This window comes from Canis lupus, chromosome 4 (genome assembly GCF_048164855.1).
Source record: "Canis lupus baileyi chromosome 4, mCanLup2.hap1, whole genome shotgun sequence".
In the NCBI taxonomy this organism is placed as follows: Eukaryota; Metazoa; Chordata; class Mammalia; order Carnivora; family Canidae; genus Canis; species Canis lupus.
In genome coordinates, this window is record NC_132841.1 from 83,147,983 (window position 1) to 83,170,546 (window position 22,564).

Sequence of the window (22,564 nt, forward strand, 5' to 3'; positions counted from 1 at the left end):
ATGTATTCATGAGAGACACAGAGACACACAGAGAGAGAGAGAGGCAGAGACACAGGCAGAGGGAGAAGCAGGCTCCATGCAGGAGCCCGATGTAGGACTCGATCCCAGGTCTCCAGGATCACGCCCTGGGCCGAAGGCGGCGCTAAACCACTGAGCCACCCTGGGATCCCCAGATAAGGTAATTATTAATAACAAATCAGTGCCTATAAGCAAATGCTGAGATTATGCTGTATGTTAGAGGTTAGATGAATTCAGAACTCAACATTTACTGTTGAAGTAGAAAATTCATTAAATATTTCAATTGTATTTTAAGGCCTTTTTTTTTTTTAAGATTTTATTTATCTATTCACAAGACACCCAAAGAGAGAGACAAAGACATATGCAAAAGGAGAAGCAGGCCCCCTGTGGGGACCCTGATGCAGGACTCGATCCCAGGACCTCGGGGTCATGACCTGAGCTGAAGGCAGACGCTCAACCCCTGAGCCGCCCAGGCGTCCCTTTAATGCCTTTTCAGACTATGTTAATGTTTACCGAGCAACATATTACAAAGGATTTTATGTCCTACGGTTCTACCTTCTTCAAAAATGAACACAATGAAGCTTGTGTCATTTGTGTGACTTATACACCAGGCTGCATGTGTGACAAACATTGTCTAGGCTAAGAAAAATGTAGCAAGTTTTTAAATATTCAGATATGACCAAAATGAGTAATTACCTGATTAGTTTGGGGTTTTATATATAATTATGTTACTTGAAAAAAATATTAAGTAATAAAAACTCTATACCAAAAAAAAATTTAATGTGATAGACTGGAATTTTTTATTCTGTAAATTTGCTATACTAAGTAATTCTCAAAAGTCAAAAACTTCAAATAATAGGAACAAATAACAATTCTCTTTTAGTAACATTTTATGTGCCTAACACACTGCGCTATGCACACTTTACATGTGTACAGCGAATGCCCTGGCCTCACTGCTGACATTGAATTTAGTTTCTCTCTCTCTCTTTCTCTCTCTCTCTCTCATTACTCTTCCCCAACGCCCTCTTTTTTACTGGAATATTACCCATATCTGTTTTTGCCTTCTTTCAGCCAGGTTCCTGCCAAAAAAAAAAAAAAAATCCAAAATATTTGGGCTTAATAACTGATTATAATGTGTTTAATGTTGTAACATTTATTTAATCTTCACTGAATTAAACACAATTATTCTTATAACACATCATGGCTCTTTATGTGTGACCCTAAAATTTATATGGATGAAATTAGGACTTCAAAAGAATTATACACCAAAGTTAAAAGAAACCTATGGAGATTTTACTATATTAAAGTAGGTAACCAACTGTCATGTTAATCAAATGTTCTGAATCAGCAAATGTTATTAATGGGAAACAAAACATTATTACGGTGATCACTTATATGAGGCACTATACTTATTCTCAGAATAAGTAACTTTTAATTGTGAAGAGTAGTTTGCTTTGAAGAATATAGATTATTTACTACTATTCTTCACAGTAGACAGTGACAACGTAAAGAAGAAATTTCTGATAAAAAGCAATACTCAATGATAAAAAGAAAGTAAAAAAAATAAGTGTGGGGTTTTAGGACATAAGTGAGTTGTCATCATTACCAGTTGCATGACTGTCTTTGATCATGGCGAGAACTAGCTGTCTTATTTGTAAAATGCAAAGACTAACACTCAGGTAGTTGTCAGGAGAAAGTATGTGAGATTTTTTATGCATGAGATGGGATGATTGAATGAAAAGCATGGAATATGTATGACTCTGAGAAATACTTCTTTTTCTTTGTGCCATTTCACTGGTTCTCATAGTTTAGCTAAACATATTGTAATTTTTTGTTTAGGTCCCCTCCAATTTTTTAAATTTATTTTTATTTTTTTAAATATATTTTTTTATTTATTCATGAGAAACAGAGAGAGAGAGCAATCTTTTATTATCGTAAAGTTGAAGTGAGCATATTTGTCCATAATTTTTTTTTTCCTGCGTTTAGAATTTTTCGGGCTGAGTTCACAGAATAAAAAACCTGATCCCAGGTATGTAAATATTTTTTTTTTCAGGATTGTTAATGTAACAATAAATTACGTGTTATTTAGTAAATGGACAGGAGATTACGGTTGGTAAATTTTAGAACAAAGACCAAATGGGTTTTTGCCATTGTTTTCCCTGACCTTGTAAAGAGATTTACAATCTGTGTGTTCTCCCAATGGGGGAGAGTGACTATCTAGTTATAATTATGCAAATATTGGCAGCATTCAGAGTTGTTTCTCCTTTTGTGCCCAACAGTCCGATTGCAGCACATGAACAAACACTTCCCTGTGAAAAGATACGGAATCCTGTGCCAGAACTGCATCTTCAGGGAACAACTGACAACAGATTTCGTGAACTTTTTAAAAGATGTACTGCCAATTAGCGACATTAAAATAACCTATTTAGACCTTGGCTTTATGCAACCGCCATACAAGTGAAACATTCCTGTAGGTCAGCCTAATATTTATTATTTTCTCTCTCTCTGACATTTGACTTTTTTTTTTTTTAACAAAATGTTGGCCAAAGTATGTCATTTTTTCTTTTATAGGATTCATGTTAAGGTGCTAGCATCTCTCTTCCCTTTTTTTTCATATGTCTCCTTGGTTATGCCTTCCATGCCCACATAGTTCCCAGTGTCTGCAGGATTCCTGCACATAAAGTTATTCAGGCAGCCTCTCCCCTCTCTTCCCACTTCCTCTCTCTAAATTTATCTCTCAAAAAATTTTAAAAAATAAAATAAAATAAATTATCTTTCCCTCAATTAAACCTTGGGCTCCTTTGCCTTCATCCCTTAAGGCTCTGATCTTCCCTGACCCCAAATGACAACTTCTTCCTAGGTGATGATGGTAAGACATGGCTCAGTGTCTCTCAAACCTAAGTTTTAAATTTTAAAGATCATCTCTCCTCAAACCAGAGGAGTAGTGTTGACAATTGATGTCCATGTGGATCTTCAGCCTTTTTCATAATCCATATTCAGAATTCAACCAAAAAAAGTGTGAAGAGAAAAGAAAACTGTTATAGTTTATTCTCTACACGTGAAAAAATAGTTCTTGTTAAATATTATTTTATTTAAATGTCCATTTCTTGTATAAGTTGAATCAATTTGCCACTGCTAGTAATTAAGTTTTGGGAAAGATATCAGGGAGAGTCAGCATGGTGTGGAAATGAGTCCCAGAAGCCCAGGAATCCACATTTCTGGCCAGGCCTCTTACACTACATGTTAGAGTGACCCAATTCCGTATTCTGGTTCTTTGATCTATGAATTGAAGAACGGGTGATGTGATTTCTAAAATTATTTTAAGATCTTAAGTCCACAGCTAGGACGTACTTGAAAGCAAACTCATCTTAACTAGTTTCTAAGGTTAAAAACTGACTCTTGCATAGTTGACAATGCAATACAGTTCTTCCTTAAAAAAAAAAAAAATATATATATATATATATAATTATCTGCACTCAGAATGTGTACTTGGAAATTTTCTTAAAACTCTGCATTAGGGTAGCACCAAATAGAATAGTCTTTGATGAAAGCTTTAAGGAAAACAAAAGGGATGATGTTAAAAGAGGGATGGGTACTAATAATGAGGTTCTAGCGCTCAACCCAGATCATAAAAAGACAAACAAGGAAAGAAGCTAATTTCGTTCAGTATATTCACTTGGCTGCATCTAGTTCTTTGTTAAGCATGAGATTAAGTGGTGGAGTTGTAGCTCTGAAATGATCATGTATTCACATTGATTGTACCGTCTCATTAGCTTTCTATTTGTATAAACAAGGTTTCTTTACTTCCTCTAATTGCACATTAGAAGAATCAGGCTCTACTGGGAAGCAGAAATCCAAATTCTAATACAAGGTCTACAGAGATGTAATTGCAAAGAATTTAGAAAGCTGCCCAATGCAGATCCCTCAATTCCTTGAAGTAATAAAAACTTGAAGCTGGTTGTTTTTTTGTTTATGTTTGTTTTTCCTCCTGGAAAAGCAAAGTTCGTTTAATCAATGCATTTTAAGCAGTCATGACTACATCAAAAATCGTATTTAATTTTTAAAGGGCCACTGCAAACCAGTGGTATTATTTAAAAACTCGCGTTTTAAAAATTGCCTAAATGGAAGCACCGTATTTAAATCTGTGAGTAAATGAGGTGCAAAATATGTTTAAAAAATGAAGGCAATTAATAAAATAGCGAATTAATGTGAAGTGGTATTGAAGCCTGAAGGAGAAAAAATTCCCTCTCCATACTTTTCTGAGTTCGCAAACAAATTTGCTAAATTTTGTTGGCGTGTGTGTGTATGTGTGTGCATGGTTTGTAACATTATTTTCCCAAAGGAAATATTATCTTAGAACTGCTAGTGTCTTGGTAGATGACACTGGCACAAAATGGGTCAGTATCAGTTGCAGCTAATATTTATCATTTCTAACATAGCACTCTGATGTGAGAGAATTAAAAAGTAATAATTACTGCCAGTCAGGTATCAATCTTTAAATAAGAGACCAGGTTGCAGTTTTAATGTAGTGACGAATGTGAATTCTTGTCTGTTATACATCCTGCTCCATAATTTAACTGTCAACTCATAGTAATAAATGATTGGACCTATGCCACGCTTTACAGTTAGAGTAACCCTGAAATAGAGCAACTTTCCTAAATACATTTTGTGTGTATTTTTATTTTTAGTATACGTGCATTTGCATATAAAGGTGTGTTTACTTTTTCCTATCCAGTTTTTGTGTTAGTGATTGTAAAATGGGCTCTAAAGATCTATTTTTCAGGGGATCCCTGGGTGGCACAGCGGTTTGGCGCCTGCCTTTGGCCCAGGGCGCGATCCTGGAGACCCGGGATCGAATCCCATGTCGGGCTCCCTGCATGGGGCCTGCTTCTCCCTCTGCCTGTGTCTCTGCCTCTCTCTCTCTCTCTCTCTGTGACTATCATAAATAAATAAATTTTAAAAAAAAGATCTATTTTTCAGTGCTTTTGAGACATATATCTGATATAACCAATTATCTTTTCCTTGAACCAATTTAACTCTAGTGCTTTTTTTTTTTCCCCATCTACACTGGATTAGATCCTGGTCAGCAGTAAATTCCTATAAAGACCATTACTGAAACACATGGCAATATTTCATGATAGAATTTCAATATTAACTGTAACTTAGGTCACAGTGCAATATCATGTTAAAATTTCTGATTTGTACAACTCCACAATTGTAATATAAGGGGATATTTCTGTTTCTAGAAAATCACTGAAATTTAAGGATAAATGTGAATGATGGCTGCAGCCTAAATTTTAGTAGCTCTAAACAAGAATATATGCCTAGACATATATTTGTGTCACATGCGTGTATTTAGAGACCCAGTATGTATGTATACGTGCACACATACCCATCATCTATCTACTCCTGAGAGAGACAGAGAGACTATGAAAACTGCACAAAAGTTAGCAGTTGGTGCAAATGTGGTGATAAAGTGTCCACAGATATTTTTTGTTCCATTCAAGCAATGCATTTGTTTAGTTTTGAAATTATGAAAAAATTGCATATATATGAATAAGTACATATGTATTTTTATCCTGGCTCAAGTTTTCAGACAGCGTGTGCATAGTTAGAAAATCCCACGAGAGCTTTTTCCCAAGTATAAAACTTCTTTCCATTAAGCAGATACAATCCAAACTATCACAGTCTTCTCTAATTTGCTGACTGTCTTTGATAACAACACTGTGAATCAAGCATTATATCTCTAATCATGTGTCTGATCCACACTTTGAGATGTGGGTAATTTCCCCAAGTTCATAAATGGCGGAAGTAGACTTAATAGGCAATTGTAGATTCCTGTATCCTCTTTCTGTGCTTTTTTCCCATGTGTCTACTGTGTCAGACTTCCACCTCAAACAATACAATTAAAACATGGCTGAGGTTTGTTCTGTTCAACATATGGGGAAAAATTCTGTTTCATGATGAATGCAAAGGAAATTAAACAGATTTAGATCTTTGTTTAAATACTTTGTTCCAGTGTTATTCCCACTGATGTTTTAATTCAAGGACCTAATGTGAAAATTGCCCCTTTGGGTACTAAAGAAGCTAGATAAATTCATCTGTTACCCTCATTGATGATTTTATTAATAGAGATATATTTGAACTGCTGGACTCTAAATGAAAATATAAAATAATCGCCTCTTCACAAGCCTTTGCTTTGGAGAAAATAATAGTATCGAGGAAGACCATTTCCTCCAGTGAAATGTACCTAATTTATGGAGAAGAGCAACTCCCACTTTTGCTACATAGCAAGAATTTTTTGGTTTTTCCCTGACTCTGACTCATTCAGCAGATCTTGACAGAGCTATGAAGGAGTTTTATTAAGGGGTTGGGCAATAAAGATTCAATAGAACTCTTGAGACACGGTGATTTTTTTCTGATGTGGAAGGATGTCTTCTTTCTTAGAGACTGGGACCAGCTGGGATTATCCTATTTGCTGCCTTTGCATTACCTCCAAGACAAGCATAAACTAAAATGAAAGATTGGTGAGGATCGCTTTATTTCTTCCAGAATAAGGACATTTGTTTTATTATAAATGATTTCTTATCACACTTTCTTTTAGTCAGAATTGTAAATTCTATTGAATTTCAGTAGATATCTATAATATATCAACCTTCTACACACATACTACAGAAGCAAATGTGTAACTTTTCGCATTAATATCACAAACTAAAATTACATATGCAAAATGATTATTGTAGATAGGGTAAATTTGCCCCATCTCAGTGGTTCAGAACACCTGACTGAGGGACATAAACCCAAGTGCGGTGCCAATAAAAATATATAGAAATATATATATTTAGCAGGGACTCCCTAACTCTTCGTTAATCCACAGATAAGCAGAGAATCATGTAATAGGCACATGCTCCCCTAGGGGATCTCCTGCAGTAAAGGAGTTTTCCAGAACATCACTTTATTGCTGTGTTTATTTTGTTCACATGTCTGTATCTAGCTTATTTTTTTTTTTTGTATCTAGCCTTTTTTAAAACATAATTTGTATCTCAAGAGTGTAAAGAAGCTTATCAGTCCTTGAAATTCATTATGGATCAAAGAATATAATTTAGTGTTTTTAAAGAAAAACAAAAATAAAATTAGATTTAAGATGTGAAAAAAAAAACATTCACAGAAAGCAAATTATAGTGATTTTCTAATCTACATAGGAGATTCTGAAAATTTCCTAAGTGTTTTAAATTTTTCTTAGTAGTTGTAAAATTTTACCCAAGAAGCTCTGGATACTGAAGACTTCTACTCAAACGACCCCTAAATTTGATTGAGATTTTAGGGGATAGAGCCTAAATTGTTTTCTAGTGAAGTAAAACAGTGTGGAATGAATAAAAGTGTGATTTTATCTTTAGAAACAACATTTATACAAATGTTTGAGGGTCAGCAATGTTCTCATCAATTATCTTACAGGTAGGAAAAGCAATTTGGATTATTCCATTTTTAAATGAGGGGGAAAACCCCATTGAGGGCCAGAGATGCAGTGATTCAGAGTTTTTCATTTATTTACTTATTGAAATCACACCATACAACCTACTGGGGCAGATGCAAAAAAAAAAGTAAGAGATGGTGCCTCTCCTCAGGGCATATATCACAGACCAGGCATTAGAGTTGAGATTTTCATTCCTAATCCAGTGTTCTTTCTTCCAGAATCACAGATCCCTATTTTTAGTAACAAAAATCTATGATACTTCTCAGCTGGGATTTTTTTTATTTACTGAACTTTTATTTTTTGAAATTTATTTTTGAAATTTTATCAATATGATAGGAATATAGCATGAACTAATTCTATTACTTTTGAATCTAAAATGATTTCCCCACTACTCACATGCTTTTAACATCTATTCATGCATTAGCCCAAGGTGCATGGTGCTATTTCTTTGCCTCTCTCTGAAGCTCTCAATCTTTTAAAGTATGGTACCAAATGGAACGAGGTAGGTTGTCGCTTGTATTCTGGATAATTATATTTCTGACCTTTGCAGTGGAAGACAAGGGTAGCTCTTTGGGCAGTCATCTCCAATTGTAAGCGTCTGTCAACCCTGCAGTGAACTAAAACACCCATGTGTGCATGAATGCATGAGTACATGTCAATTGTGTCTCTTCATATGGATTGTGCAATTTTATAAATTTTAGCTGGGCACATGACACTGCTCAGTAATTATCCACCATTTTTGTGCTGTCCCCTTCTCTCTCGACAATTGTCACAACTTCTTTATTTTTGTGACATCTCTGATTCTTTCTTCCCCATTCTCATTTTCAGCTGTTGCCTTCCTGGCTATTGTCTTGTAGAAATTAAATCCATCAGGATAGATGAAAATATCTAGCCACTGACCAATATCTATGTACATTTCTTGTGTTTTCTATATTTTTTCTAGATGAGCTTTCTGAGTTTTCATCTGAAGCTGACTTCTCCATATAGGTTTGAAAAGCCAACACTTACATACTCAAGGACATTGTTTCAACATTTGTCTCCTTTCTCAAAACTGTTTTCCACTTGTGCTGAATGATTTCATTGACAGGTTTACATGCTATTATTCACTTCTTCACAACATAAAATGAACTAAAGGTGAAGTAAAATTATACAAAATAAACATTTATGTCCCTGTCCGATGCCACTACATTTCTTCCAACTCCTAAAACAGTTGCTTTTTTATTATTATTATTTTAAAAACCGTTGCTTTTACAGATTGCTCTTAGTTCCTCTCCTCTCATGTTTTTTCTTTTAACTTTTTTTTTTAAGATTTATTTATTTATTTATTTATTTATTTATTTATTTATTTATGTATTTATTATTTATTCATGAGAGACACGGGGGTGGTGGAGAGACAGGCAGAGAGAGAGGCAGTGACACAGGCAGAGGGAGAAGCAGGCTCCATGGAGAGAGCCTGACACGGGACTCGATCCTGATTCTCCAGGGTCAGGCCCTGGGCTGAAGGCAGCGCTAAACTGCTGAGCCACCCAGGCTGCCCTGTTTTAACTTTTTAAATAAATATTTATTTATTTATTATTTGAGAGAGAGAGAGCTTGTGTGCAAGCAGGGGAAAGAGCAGAGAAAGAGGGAGAAAGATAATCTCAAGCAAACTCCCCACTGAACCCGGAACCTGACTTGGGGCTTGATTCCAGGACCCTGAGATCATTACCTGAGCTGAATCAAGAATTGGACGCTTAACTAACTGAGCTACTCACTTTTTCTGATGTTTTTCTTTCACTACTTTCAAACTATTTTCATCTCCACAATCCACTGAAATTACTCCTGAAATGAATATCATAGTTCTTCACCACGTGCTGTTACCAGTTCTCAATACTCATCCCAACTTGGCCAACGAAATAGTAGATCACTTCTCATCCTGCCCCTGTCTTCACTTCGGGGTCACCAGAGCCTCCTGATTTCACTTCTCCTCACTTTCTGAGCTCTTTCATCTCCTGTGCTGATCCCTTCCTTTCCCTGATATGCTAATGTTCTAATGTTTTAACGACTTGGTCCTCTTTTCTATATATATTTCCTTTATTGGTGATGTCAGCCTGTCTCCAGGATATAATACCATCTGACCTAGATGATTCTTATATAGTATATACGTTTTATTATATACATATATATACACACAAACACATATATACCTTATATATATAAGGTAATAAGTAATATATATTTAGTATATATTAAATATATATTTATATTTATAAAATGTATTTTACATTTATAAAATATATATTTATATTTATAATATATTTATATTATATTTATATATACTTAAATTATATATAAATATAATATATATTTAATATATTTATATATTATAAAACTTATATACTATGAGTATATAAGTTATACATATATCCCCAGCCAAAGTATCTACCCTGAATGTGTGCCCCAAGGATTCAATGGCTTACATATGTTATCACTGAGATGTTGAAGAGACAGTTCAAAATATGTGTATGGTAGGCAAAGCAATGACGCCTCAAATGTCCACATTTTAATCCTCAGAATCTGTGGATATGTTATGGATATGTTACCTTACATAGCAGAAGGGATTTTGCAGGTAAGAAAAACTAGGGACATTGATGGGGAGATGATTTGGGATTATTTGGATGGATTCTATATTAAATCATATGGGTCCTTAAAAGGAGAGAACCTTTCTAAGCCGCACGGAAGTGTGACTACTGATGATCAGAGACACAACTTTGTTGAATTTGAAAATAAAGGAAGGGGGGGTCATAAGCTAACGAATGGAAGTGCCCTCTTGATGTTGAGAAAGGCTGGCAAATGGATTTTTACTTAGAGCCTCCAAAAAAGAAAAGCAGACCTACTGACACCTTGACTTCATTCCAGCTAGTTCTGAGGGTCTTTTCCCCTCCATAACTCTAAGATAGTAAGTTTGTATCATTAGAGTCATGAAGTTTGTGGTGATTTTTTTTTTTTTTTTTTTTTAATGAGAGCCATCAAATACAAATACAAGGGGCAGCCTGGGTGGCTCAGTGGTTTAGCACCATTTTCAGCCCAGGGCCTGATCCTGGAGACCAGGGATCGAGTCCCACATCAGGCTCCTTGCATGGAGCCTGCTTCTCCCTTTAACTGCCTCTCTCTGCCTCTCTCTCTCTCTCTCTCTCTCTCTGTCTCTTATGAATAAATAAATAAAATCTTTAAAAAATACAAATATGATATATAAAATTAAAACTTTACCTACAAATTGCTACTGGAATCAGTGACAGATAAGATGACTCATTTGCAAATCCTATTAATATCCTGAAATATTAGGTGTTATGTTTATTCTGTTTAGACTATGAGAGTTGAATTTATTTGAAGAAAGTGAGCTCTCTTTGAGTTTTTGAGCCATTATGAGTCTTCATTGTTCATTTTTCTAATTTGTGAGAAATGCTCCCCATAATTCTGTTTAATCAATCTAAATGTCATTGTACTTGAAAGATAAGTTAAAAGAAAAATTGTACACACTATTTCTTGCTTTTTTCATCAAATAGTGTTAACTTCTACCTTCAAAATATTGCTTTATTTCTTCTATATCTTTAATTTGCCTTATTTTGAATGAACTTCAGTTTGTACTTTGGGAAATTCTGTTACAAGGCATCATGGAATAAATTTAGATATATAATTTATTTGTTGATAATAGCTGCCTTATATGGCCATTTCCAGTTAATACTTGCACGCATCTCATCAATCAATATAATCATTACTCTGAGACTTTTTTGTTCCAGTTTTTAAAATTTCATATGAATGGAATTCTAATTACAACATCTTTTCTCTCTGGCACGTTTACTTAATAGTTTAATCTGTACTTTTTCATCTAGAAATAGTTTATTTTATTGCTATATAGTAATTAATTGTTTAAGAAGAGAAAAAAATGTATTCACTCTACTATGAATGGACACTTCTGGTTATTTCTTGTTTTGTCTGTTATAACTAAAACTTCTATTATCATTTGAATATATTTTGGAGGGCATATATGCACTGAATTCTCTTGGGTTTATTTTAGGAATTGAACTGTTCAGTCATAGGGTAAGCTTATGGTTAGCTTTGGTAGATCAAGCCAAACATTTTCTTTTTCTTTCTTTCTTTTTTTTTTTTAAGCCAAACATTTTTTTTCAAACATTTTCTTGAAGTGATTTTTTTTTACCACTTTACACTTCTATTTGCAACATGTCCAAGTTCCAGTTGTTCACATATTTCCTAATATTTGATATTGATAATATTTTTAAAAAAGTTAAAATCAGCTACTCTTTTTGTGTTTTTCATTTGCATTTTCCTGATGATGTAGTGATGTTGGGCATATTTTCATATAATCCCTGGCCATTTGGAATTTTTTTTCTGCATTGCCCATTCGTGTGTTTTGTACATTTTGAGTACACTTTTAAAGGGAAATATCCAATTGGAACTCCGTTTTTCCCTCCAAATATCAAGAAGTTATTAGCATAACCACTTTTTTTGAGTTTAAAATTATTCAGAGAGAACAAATATACAGAATATAATATTTGAATTAATATCATAAAATAAAACTCTTGAAATATAAATATTTCAATTAAAAAAAAACACACAAAGTACAGAAGAGCCATGGAGTATAGGAACAAAAAGCACACACACACACATTTATATTTATTTATATTTATATTTATATTTATATTTATATTTATATTTATATTTATATTTATTTATATTTATATTTATACAGAGGCTTGAATATTAAACTCCAATGTATAAAACAAAAATAAATTTGACTGGCTTTGGTTGAAGTCTGAGGAGATAGTGATCAGTATTTGCTTGACTTCTCTTCAATAAGTGATACTTGAGAAATTTCCAAAGCAGTAGTCTGTGTCTTGGTGATTGGTATATTCACCATCACTGCAATGTCCTGTATGAAAGTAATTAAGTGTAAGTAAGTCATGCATGAGAACCATGGTTAGACTTGTTTAAAATTCTGGTTCCCACATGTAGAACATGTTCAGGGATTTCTGTGTGGCTGAAGGAAGGGGATTGTGAAATGAGAGATGATGCTGAGTATAAATAAAGGCAAATAACAGATCATATAGATCATGTCCCATGGTAAAGACTTCCAGTATAATTCCTCAGTCAAAAATGCAAAAATAATTTCAGTATCAGGTCAAATATTAGGTCCTCCTTGAAAGATGGAGTAACATATACAAAAACAAAATGGATCTCATTTGCTTGGAGAAATGCAAATAATTCAGTATGGCAAGATACTAGTGGAATATGGTGGGTGGATTATAAGTGAAGTAATTATATGTTAAGTAATGAATGTTTTGAATGAACTAGCTATTCTGGTGCCTTTAAATATTTTTAGAGGTGAGGGGAGTATAAAGAAGGACCATTGAAGTTTTTGTAAGGAAGTGATAGTCTCTACGTTGCATTTTAGAGTGATCATACTGGCATGGCTTGGATGACGGCAGATCTGAACAGAGGGGTATTGGTGAGGAAGCTGTCACTAGCATCTAAGGAAGAGGTGATATGGAATTATCCACAGTGTTGTCAGGATAGAAAAAAAAAACTAAAGCAAATTGAGATATATTCATGAGTTATAAGTCTCTAAACATGATGAATGGTTAGTTGGTTGGATAAAGCCCACTGACATTAACAGTTAATCATGATACTAGTAAAGAAAGACAGAATTTTTGGCAAGATAAGGGGGAGATTAGAGAGGGTTAGTCAATTTTTAAAAGATTTCAAGACAAATTGCTCATTAGGAAATTTAATATTGTAATCTGAAGCTTAAAAGAGAAGTATTAGATGGAAATAAAAGCTTGGAAATAATACATTGGTGATATTTCAAACCACAAGAATGGATAAATATATCCAAGAGAGATTGTGTGTATGCATGTATGTACTTAATACATAATGGCAAATATGATCAGAATAAATTCAGCTGTTAAAGAAAAAGCAAGATCAGAATGGAGTACAGTGAGTTAAGTGAGCCATAAAGCCCAGAAGGGTTAAAATATAGCCTGATTACACAGCTACATGGGGGCCATGGTATAGATTTTGGATTTTATCCACAAACTGTTAAGGAAGTTATCGAAAGATTATAAACAGGGTTCTGACAGTATCTAATTTGCATTTTTAAACAGTTATTCTGGTTCTGGCTGCTTTGTGGAACATTGGAGGCAATGGGCTGCATCACAGGCATCCGGCATGTTAGGAAAGTATTGCTCTAGTGGAGGTAAGAGATGACAATGGAGGACAAAAGGGTTAGTAGTGGATTAATATGAGATTCTGGGTTTATTGTAAAGGTAAAGCTAATAGGACTAGTTGTTAGACCTGTCAGCACTTATGAATTCTGGGGTTTTTTAGTTTTTACTCAGAGTTACTATGTGAATTGCAATTGTACTGGGGTGGGAGGTGAGTACTTAAGAAGAGCAGGATGGTTGGAAGGTGATATAATTAAGAATTTAATTTTTAAATTCCTATTTTTCACCTCAGTGAAGATGTTAAAAAGGTAGTTGAATATATACAAATTTGGAACTAAATGAAGAGCTGTGGGCTGGTGATATTAATTGGAGACTACATTTAGGAGTTATTTAAAGCCTTAGGTCTGGGCAAGGTGACCCAGGTAATGAGTATGCATCGGGATGAGCATAGGTAGGCATGCACAGCTCTGGCGAAGCGAATAATGATGATTTTGGCAACGCTATAGGATATAGGAAAAGATCTACCAATCTGACAAAATCTATCGTTTTCTCTAGGATCTACAAGTAAGCTCTCTTTTCTGAATATTTGTTGGTTTACGGAAGTGAGTATATTGCCATATGTCCAGTGTCTCCCTCATAAAATTTCCATCTGATATTTCGTTCTACTTTACTTTTTTGAGGAGGGCATAGAGCCATTCAGCCCCCTCCCCACGACCTCTTCTGAATAACCAGTCTTAGTGCTCTCACGTACAGAATTTTCTAGGTAGTTCTCAGGAAGATTCAAATTTCTCACTGATTATTCTGCAGATGATTGTCTTTTGCTTACTCTCTGACCCCCTTAGAATTTCTTTCCTCACCCAAAGCAGTTTATCTAATTACTTCTTGCAAGCACATACATTTTGGAGGAATGATTGTGTATTTTCAGACATATATTTTGACTAAATAGAAATATGATTTTCATTCAAGTTTGTGCTCATGATATAGCTGTGTAACGGACATACAAAGTTTAAACATTAAATCTAATAATATTTAATTTCAGCTACATTCTTTAATGCATCCGAGGAGTACTGCAAGATGAAATGATAGAAAATGGTGAGGGAAGAAGAAGTAAGAGGTGAGGCAGATTTTATGGAGTTACTTGGGAGTTGCTCTAAAATGCAGCTCCTCAAAATACTGCCTCATAATTCAAGAACCAATTGTACGGTGTATAATTCAGTTTGACTGATAGAGCTGGAGATATGCCTCACTTACTCTTTGATAACAGTGAGCTAAAGAATGTCAAGAAGGAGGCTCTCTTTTTAATATATCACATGTAATTTTAACTCTGGAAAACACAGGTGTTGATTACCGTTGTACTCTTGGATGTTGTTATTATATCACCTCTTAAGTGCAGCACAGGAGACCATTTACATAATGAACTTATTCATCTATTCACTCTCAACCCTCACTATGTTGTTACCTTGTTACCGTCTTATCTCAGAATATCTGTTGCATCCTGTCTTTATCATCTTGGCCCTACTTCACATTTTAATCTTTCTCTATTTCATGGTTTCCATGTATATATGAATTTCAGCCTACTCAACAATCATCTGGAGCCTAGATTTTTGCCATCTACCATTTTCGGACGATAGCTTACCTTCACTCTTGTAGCTCTACTTGATTGATAGTTTTAAAATTCTCATTGCAATGGACTGAAGTTTGTGTTTGCCCAAGTTTATATGTTGAAACCCCCCAACCCCAGTATGATTGTATGCATAGTGAAGACTTTGCTGGGTCATTAGGTCCTGGGAGTGGGGGCCTCCTGATGGGATTACTGTCCTTAAAAAAAGAGACAGTAGGAAGCTTGCTACCCTTCTCTCTTTCCACCTCATGAAGATACAAAAAGAAACCAGGAAGAATGTCCTCAGTAGACACTGGTTCTGCTGGTGCTTTGATCTTGGACTTTCCAGATACCAAAACTGTGAGAAAAAAAGATGTTTTTTGTTCAAGATACCCAGTTAATTGTCTTTTGTTATAGCAGACCAAACTCAGACACCGATGCTTCAGTGTCAGAGAGCGAACTTCCCTATGATCTTCAAAACTTGGAACTTAGATCTTGGAGATATTTATACCTTCATAATTCTTAAATTCTTTTTGAGATTTCACATACTGTATGATTCATTCAAAAATGTGCGTGTACCACTTAAAAGTACACTACTCAGTGGCGCTTGGTATATTCACAAAGTTGTGCATCTGTGATCACAGTCAGTTTTAGAACATTTTATTTGCTTCCAGAAGGAACCGTGTACCACATTGCCATTGGATATTTTAATAGGAGAAAAAAACTAAATCAGAGAAGTAATAACAGAAGTGTGGTTTCTGAGTGGGGGGGGGAAGCAGTGTGCAATTATAGAGAGAGTTGTCAGGGAAGGCTGAGAAGGCCACATTGAAGTCAAGACTTGAAAGAGCTAAGATCATTTTGGCTTTTACACAGAGTGAGATGCTTTCAAAGCACTCTTCCATAATCTTTTAAACCTCTTTTGGGTGTGGTGGGTCTTGATGATGTAAAGGAACCAAGTCTCTCTCTCTCATCTCTAAGGAAGATGTCTTTGAACTAGAGTTTTCTGCTCTAGAAGGACTCACCTGGTAATAGATATGGAAATCCACTAAATATAAATATTAATTGTAGTAACTCTAAAAGCATACCATGTGGGTGTTGGCAGTGATCCCTCCTCGTCTGTCCTGTTCAGATAGGCTAACATCCCAGGGCTAGTTATGCTTGTAACCTAGTTGCAGTGGCTGATAAGGACCTGCCATTTCCTCCTCAGGAAGTTCTCATGTCAGTGTTGGAAAGTAGTGGCTCAGTGATGGGTGGGTGGCCTGCAGAGAGGGATGGCTCGTTATCCCAGATCATCTCCTACTTATTTCTCTCATTTGTGAATGGGGGGTGCAAGATGAAAGAGGGGTAACAGGCACCATCCGCCCGGGGTAGACAGAGTGCAGTGCTTAATAAGCAAAGAAGATTCCTTTCCCTTGAACTTCTAAATGCTTGTAGCAATTATCTTACCCTCGTAATTATTCTTTGGCAGGTGTCTACGTATGATTTTGTGTGCAGAGCACATTTCTAAAGGAGTGAGGAATTGATGAGCAGTTGCCCCTCTACATGGCACTATGATCATGAAATATTCAGCTTAAACATCTCCGATATTCCCAAGTACTGCTTTATTGTTTGTTTAGACAACGCCATCACAAAATACGCATTCAGAAACTATATGTTGTGATGCGTACCTAAAAACAGCACCACCAAGAACGTAATAAAAGGAACAAGTGTATACCCGGTGCCAAGCTTAAGATGGAATAGAAACCCCTCCTTCGCAGGCCCCTGAGCGTGTCTCTGCTGTGCTGTCCCCCCTCAGTGGCAGCCACTAATCCTGAATGTGTCATGAATCACTTTCTAGCATTTCTTTATAATTTTTATATGAAGGTGTGACTATCACTCAGCAATGAATTTTTTACTTTTCACTTTTAATTTTTAATGTTTTTATACATGGAGGCATACTAGAAGTACTCTTTTATGATTTAGTTCTATACACATGGTCTTGATATTTATCTGCTATACAGATACACTCACACACACACACATATGTATATCTAGGCACTGAAATAGACCGGAAGAATATAAACAAAGCATTTATATTTTGTATATGTGGATATATTATATATATTATATACATATATAGTTATATATATATTATATATATATGACTTCTATTTATACATTAAATATTCATGCATTAAATGCATGCAATAAATATTCATGCATTTCCATGGTGAGAATTGAGGTTCTCTTGGAGTGAATGTCTGGATTTATCATATGATTCCTCTTTAGTTTGACTAGGTCACGCCAAAAAAATGTCCTCCAAAGTGATTATAGCAAACTTGTACCATCATCAGTTCATGAGATATATACTCTCTAATTTAGCATTTTTATGTTGTTTTCAGATAAACCTAAGGTGTTTTGTTTTGTTTTGTTTTTTAATTCTGTTTAAGAAAGATAGTAATAAACTAGGCAGTCAAATGTCAAATTACCTAAATGCCATATGGTCCTTCTTATCTGTGAGATCTTAAGTTTTCAGGATGCTAAATGACACAGAGATAAAACTCAACTCTGTTTTCCTGCTACGCCCCATTCCTTTTGTTTTGCTGTGCAGTTTGGATTATTCTGTAAAGAAATATGAGTTTCTTTATTCTTCTACTCTCACGTGTGAGGCTACATAGTGCATGGAAGGAAGATGGTCATTGGCAAAGGAAAACATCCATCCGAGTCAAAGTTCTTCTACCCTTGGGCCATCACCTGACCTTTCATTGACTCGGCCAGTTCATCTATAAAGGGAAAGTAACAAGGCCTCTCCATAATAATGGTTGTTGTAAATACTGGAAATATTATATTCATAAGCCTGGCAGCATGCCTGATTCATTTCCAGCTGTTAATAAAAGGTAGTTAACATTTTTATTATGAGGATTTCATGTCAAAGACCTTAGTCCTCATTTTACCTGTTAGCTTCCTTGCCAGTCTCTTTTTTTCCTTGCCCTTCATTGTCTGGTTTTACTTTATCCTTCCACAGATAGCTTCACAATTGGGTAAAATTTCCACCTTATTTATTTATTGTTAAAGATTTTCATTATTTGAGAGGAAGAGAGAGAGAGCACAAGAGTGGTGAGAGGGGAGGGAGGGGGAGAAGCAGAGTCTCCCTGAGCAGAGTGGAATCCCAGGACCCGGGGATCATGACCTGACCCGAAGGCAGATGCTTAACCAACTGTGCCAGCTAGGTGCCCTAATTTTCCATATTTTCTTAATAGGCCTTCCTTTGAACTGTCTGTGCAGCCTGATTCCCACAATTTGCACTTTGTCTTCTTTTTCTGAGCCCTAGATTTTTTTTTTAATTTTAATTTAATTAATTAATTAATTTATTTATTTTATTATTTTGTTGTTGTTAAGCTAAAGTAATTGGCAGGAAAAAGAGTTCTCATTATAAAATGAGAAAAATATCGTGGAAACATTATGTAATTCTAGAAATGGTAAAAGATAGTTGTCAGTATTTACCATCTTCTACTGGGTAAACAGTGGACTCTGCATTGACATGGTGGGTAAAACAGACCCCTCAAGAAGCAACTCTAACTTATAAACTTGGCCTCAGAATACGTTGACCATTGTGTTTGGTCAAAATCATATGGTCTAGCGTGTATCAACGTGAAATGAAACCAGATTACTAGGTTTTAGTTACACCTGAGCATGTCTGAAAAACTACTGGGGAGGGTTGTAAAAAAGGCATTGGTAAGGACCCAAGGGATCTCTTAAAGGGTAATATGGCCAGATTTTTCTAAACCCAAAACAATGACCTCAAGAGAACATCAAACCCTAATTAATGGGGCAAGATGGAGGTGTTTACAGTCAATACTAGTTGGTATGCAGCCCCTTTGATACTGGTGTAGGTTGTAAGGTAACAGAACAGAAACAAAATAAAAAAAAATGTATAATAAATGTATACGCAATCTGTAGTAAACCCCTATAGGAGATATTGTTGTGTCGTCTTGTGTATATTAGACCTCTACTTTATGCATCAGTAGCACTGAGCATGATAGTAGAAAAGCAGCTGAGAATACTGGGTGAAGAATTACGATATTTGAGTTAGATATGCTTCACGTGGGCACTTCCATGGGCACCTGGAGAGGAGTGTCTGTCCTTAGAAGGGATCAGAAGTTTAGGAGCAAGTGGATGCCATAAGCTAATTAAATTTCACTTTTGAAAATAACTACAAGAGCACCTACGTGGCTCAGTCAATTGAGCATCTGCCTTTGGCTCAGGTTGTCATCCCGGCGTCCTGGGATGGAGCCTCACATCAGGCTTCCTACTCAGCATACAATCTCCCTCTCCCTTTCAAACAAATAAATATTTAAAAAGTTAAAAAAAAATCACTACATTTATATACATAATGGAGTCTACGAAAATTCGTCTTAGACTATGAAGATTAGTGGCATATTATATGGCCAATTCATATACAATTAAAAGTTAGCTGTTACACCAGTATCCCTAACATATAATTTTGATTTTAGGTGAACAGTTGCACTGAAATAAAAAAAAAAAAAAAGCACTTGCATCAGCACTTGTCAAAATTTATCCTCTGTTTCTACATTATGGTGGCAGGTAAAATAAGCTTCTTAAGAACCACTACAAATTATTCTAAAGTAAATTATTGGCAAGTCACAGATATTTAGTTAACAATACAGAGTTAAAGGGGCACCTTGGTGGCTCACTTGCTTAAGCATCTGATTCTTGATTTCAGCTCGGGTCATGATCTCAGGATGGTGAGATCCAGCCCCACAGAGGCTCAGCGGGGAGTCTGCTTCTTTCTTTCTTTCTCTTTCTCTCTCTTCTGAGAGAACATTCTCTTCTTCTGAACAATATTTCTGTTCCTCTGCGTCTCCCCCCACACTCTAAAATAAATAAATAAATCTTTAAAAAACAATCCATTGTTAGAAGTGAACTTTCAAAATGTTGATTAATCAGAGACTGTGATGTACTTAAGCCAAAGTTTATTGTTAAACCACACACACACACACACATTAATATGGACTCATTTTCAACTTAGAAGAAAGGAAACCCTTATAAGATAATATGGAGTGAGACCTTCTATAGAAATATGAGTGCAGGGAATCTCTAGAAATGAAATTTGGTAGACTGTTAGAACTAGTTGACAAAGAAATATGGTAAGTATAATAGAAAATAGTAGCATCAACATTAGAAAATTTAGAAGGAGCTTGATATTTACTAAGTTGTGTCTCTCCCAAATTCATTTGTTGAAGTTCTAACTCCCAATATGACTGTCTTTGGGTACAGACAGAGCTTTTAGAAGGTATTTAGGGTTAAATGAGGCCACAAAGGCAAAGATCTAATCCAACAGAACTGTTGACCTTATGGGGAGAGAGAGTCACCAGATATCTGTCTCTCCCATCCATGTGATGACACAGGGAGAAGGCCGCCATCTATAAGACCTGTCACCAGAAACAGACTATAATGCTACCTTGATCTTGGATTTCATAGCTTCAGAACTGTCAGAAAAAATTTCCATTCTTTCAGCCACCAAGTTATGTTACTTGTTACTTATTAGTCTGTGCATCCCGCACAGACTAACAAGGAACCCAATTATCACTTTAAAAAAAAAAAGTTTTAAAAATTTTACTTATTTATTTGAGAGAGAGAGAGAGAACATGAGAGTGAGAGAGAGAGCATGAGCAGGGAGAGGGGCAGAGGGAGAAGGAGAAGGAGAAGCAGACTCCTCACTGAATAGGGAGCCAGGAGGGATGAGGGTTGATACCGGGACCCTGGGGTCATCATGACCTGAGTGAAGGCAGATGCTTAACTGACTGAAGCACCCGGACTCCCCCAAAGTGCCAACTGGTTCATTTAGTTACATAGCTCTTCACTGTCAGGGCATGGTTATAACTCAGAACTGTTTTATTGCTCAAGCAGTTCTTCTTCAGGAATTGAAAACATATCCAACTTATGCCTGGCTGCTAACCTACCACTTAATTCTTAGGGCATGTATAAGAACTGGAAGGTTGGATTGATCGATTGATCAATTGAGCAACTGAATGAGTTTCATTAATTGTATTCCCACCTATCCTATCCCTCTTTTCTGACAGAATAGACCAGAAAGTAGAGTCTAATGTGGATTTTTCCACTTCTGTAATTAATATCTTTTATTTTTATCAATGGATGCATAAAAGACCTATGCAGGACATCTCCTTGACTTTGACAATTACAAAATATGTCTCTCTCGGTACAACAGTCTATTCCTTTAAACCTAGAAGGTTTTTTGTTTGTTTGTTTGTTTGTTTGTTTGTTTTTACTTTATTTCTTTTATGTATTTCCTTTTACAAGTTTGCTGAAGCTATTTGAATCATTGGAATGCTTAATGTGCTCAACTTTAATTTTTTTTGGCAAGAACTTAGAATTGACTTGTTTGTCTACATCACCAATAATGTACTGAATAAGTTGTAGAGCATGACATTGCCCACAATCCTGTGCCAGATAAAACCTACATTTCTTGTATATTCACATATAAGTATTCAAAAATGTATTATTGAAAAAAGAGATTTTATTTTCCCTTCTTCCAAGTTGTTTTACTGATTTATTGAAATACAGTGTTTGCAGCAAAAGGAAGCTCTCTTTTTAATCAATGATAGGCAGATCACACAAAATTCAGGGGCTCAATCAGGACACAAAAAAAGTAAATCACGATAGCAAATAGACATTAACATGAAACCAGGTAACTTCCCAGAGTGAATAATCAACGTTATTACAATATAGACTTATGGGCGGAGAAGACGATTGGGAGTCATCATTAAATGCTGGATCTATTTCATGGAGTCCTAATATTGTTAAATAATTGCAATCCCTTTCAATCTCCCTTGCACTTTTTTTTCCCCAATGCTAGGAAAGTCAGGTATCTCTGTGACCTTACTTTAATTTGATTTAAGCATCAATACAAAAGCTTCATAGGCACATTGTAAAGGAAAGTGATTTATTTTTCCATTATTACCTCTGGGAATTATGGGGCATCCTGGACATAAATTCCAATGAGAGTCCTGTTCACTTGGACAGTAACAAAAAGAAAAGTCAATTCTAGAGACAAAAACTCAAATAATAAGGTAGGGATGAAATTGGATTGTGTATAACCATTAAGTTATCCCTTTTAAGGTAGAATTTTTATCTGTACTTAGTTTTATATAATCGTTTCACTTTAACTTTGGCAAGTTCAGTAAATAGATGTTTTCTAGTGACCCTTAGGAAGCAGTATTTTGATGATGT

The 22,564-nt window shown here is 35.4% G+C and overlaps 1 protein-coding gene across 2 annotated transcripts in view; it reads left to right on the forward strand.

Moving 5' to 3' along the window:
- Nucleotides 1-22,564, forward strand: part of CDH12 (cadherin 12) — a 954,721-nt gene that overhangs the window by 192,886 nt on the left and 739,271 nt on the right. The window lies entirely within an intron of this gene.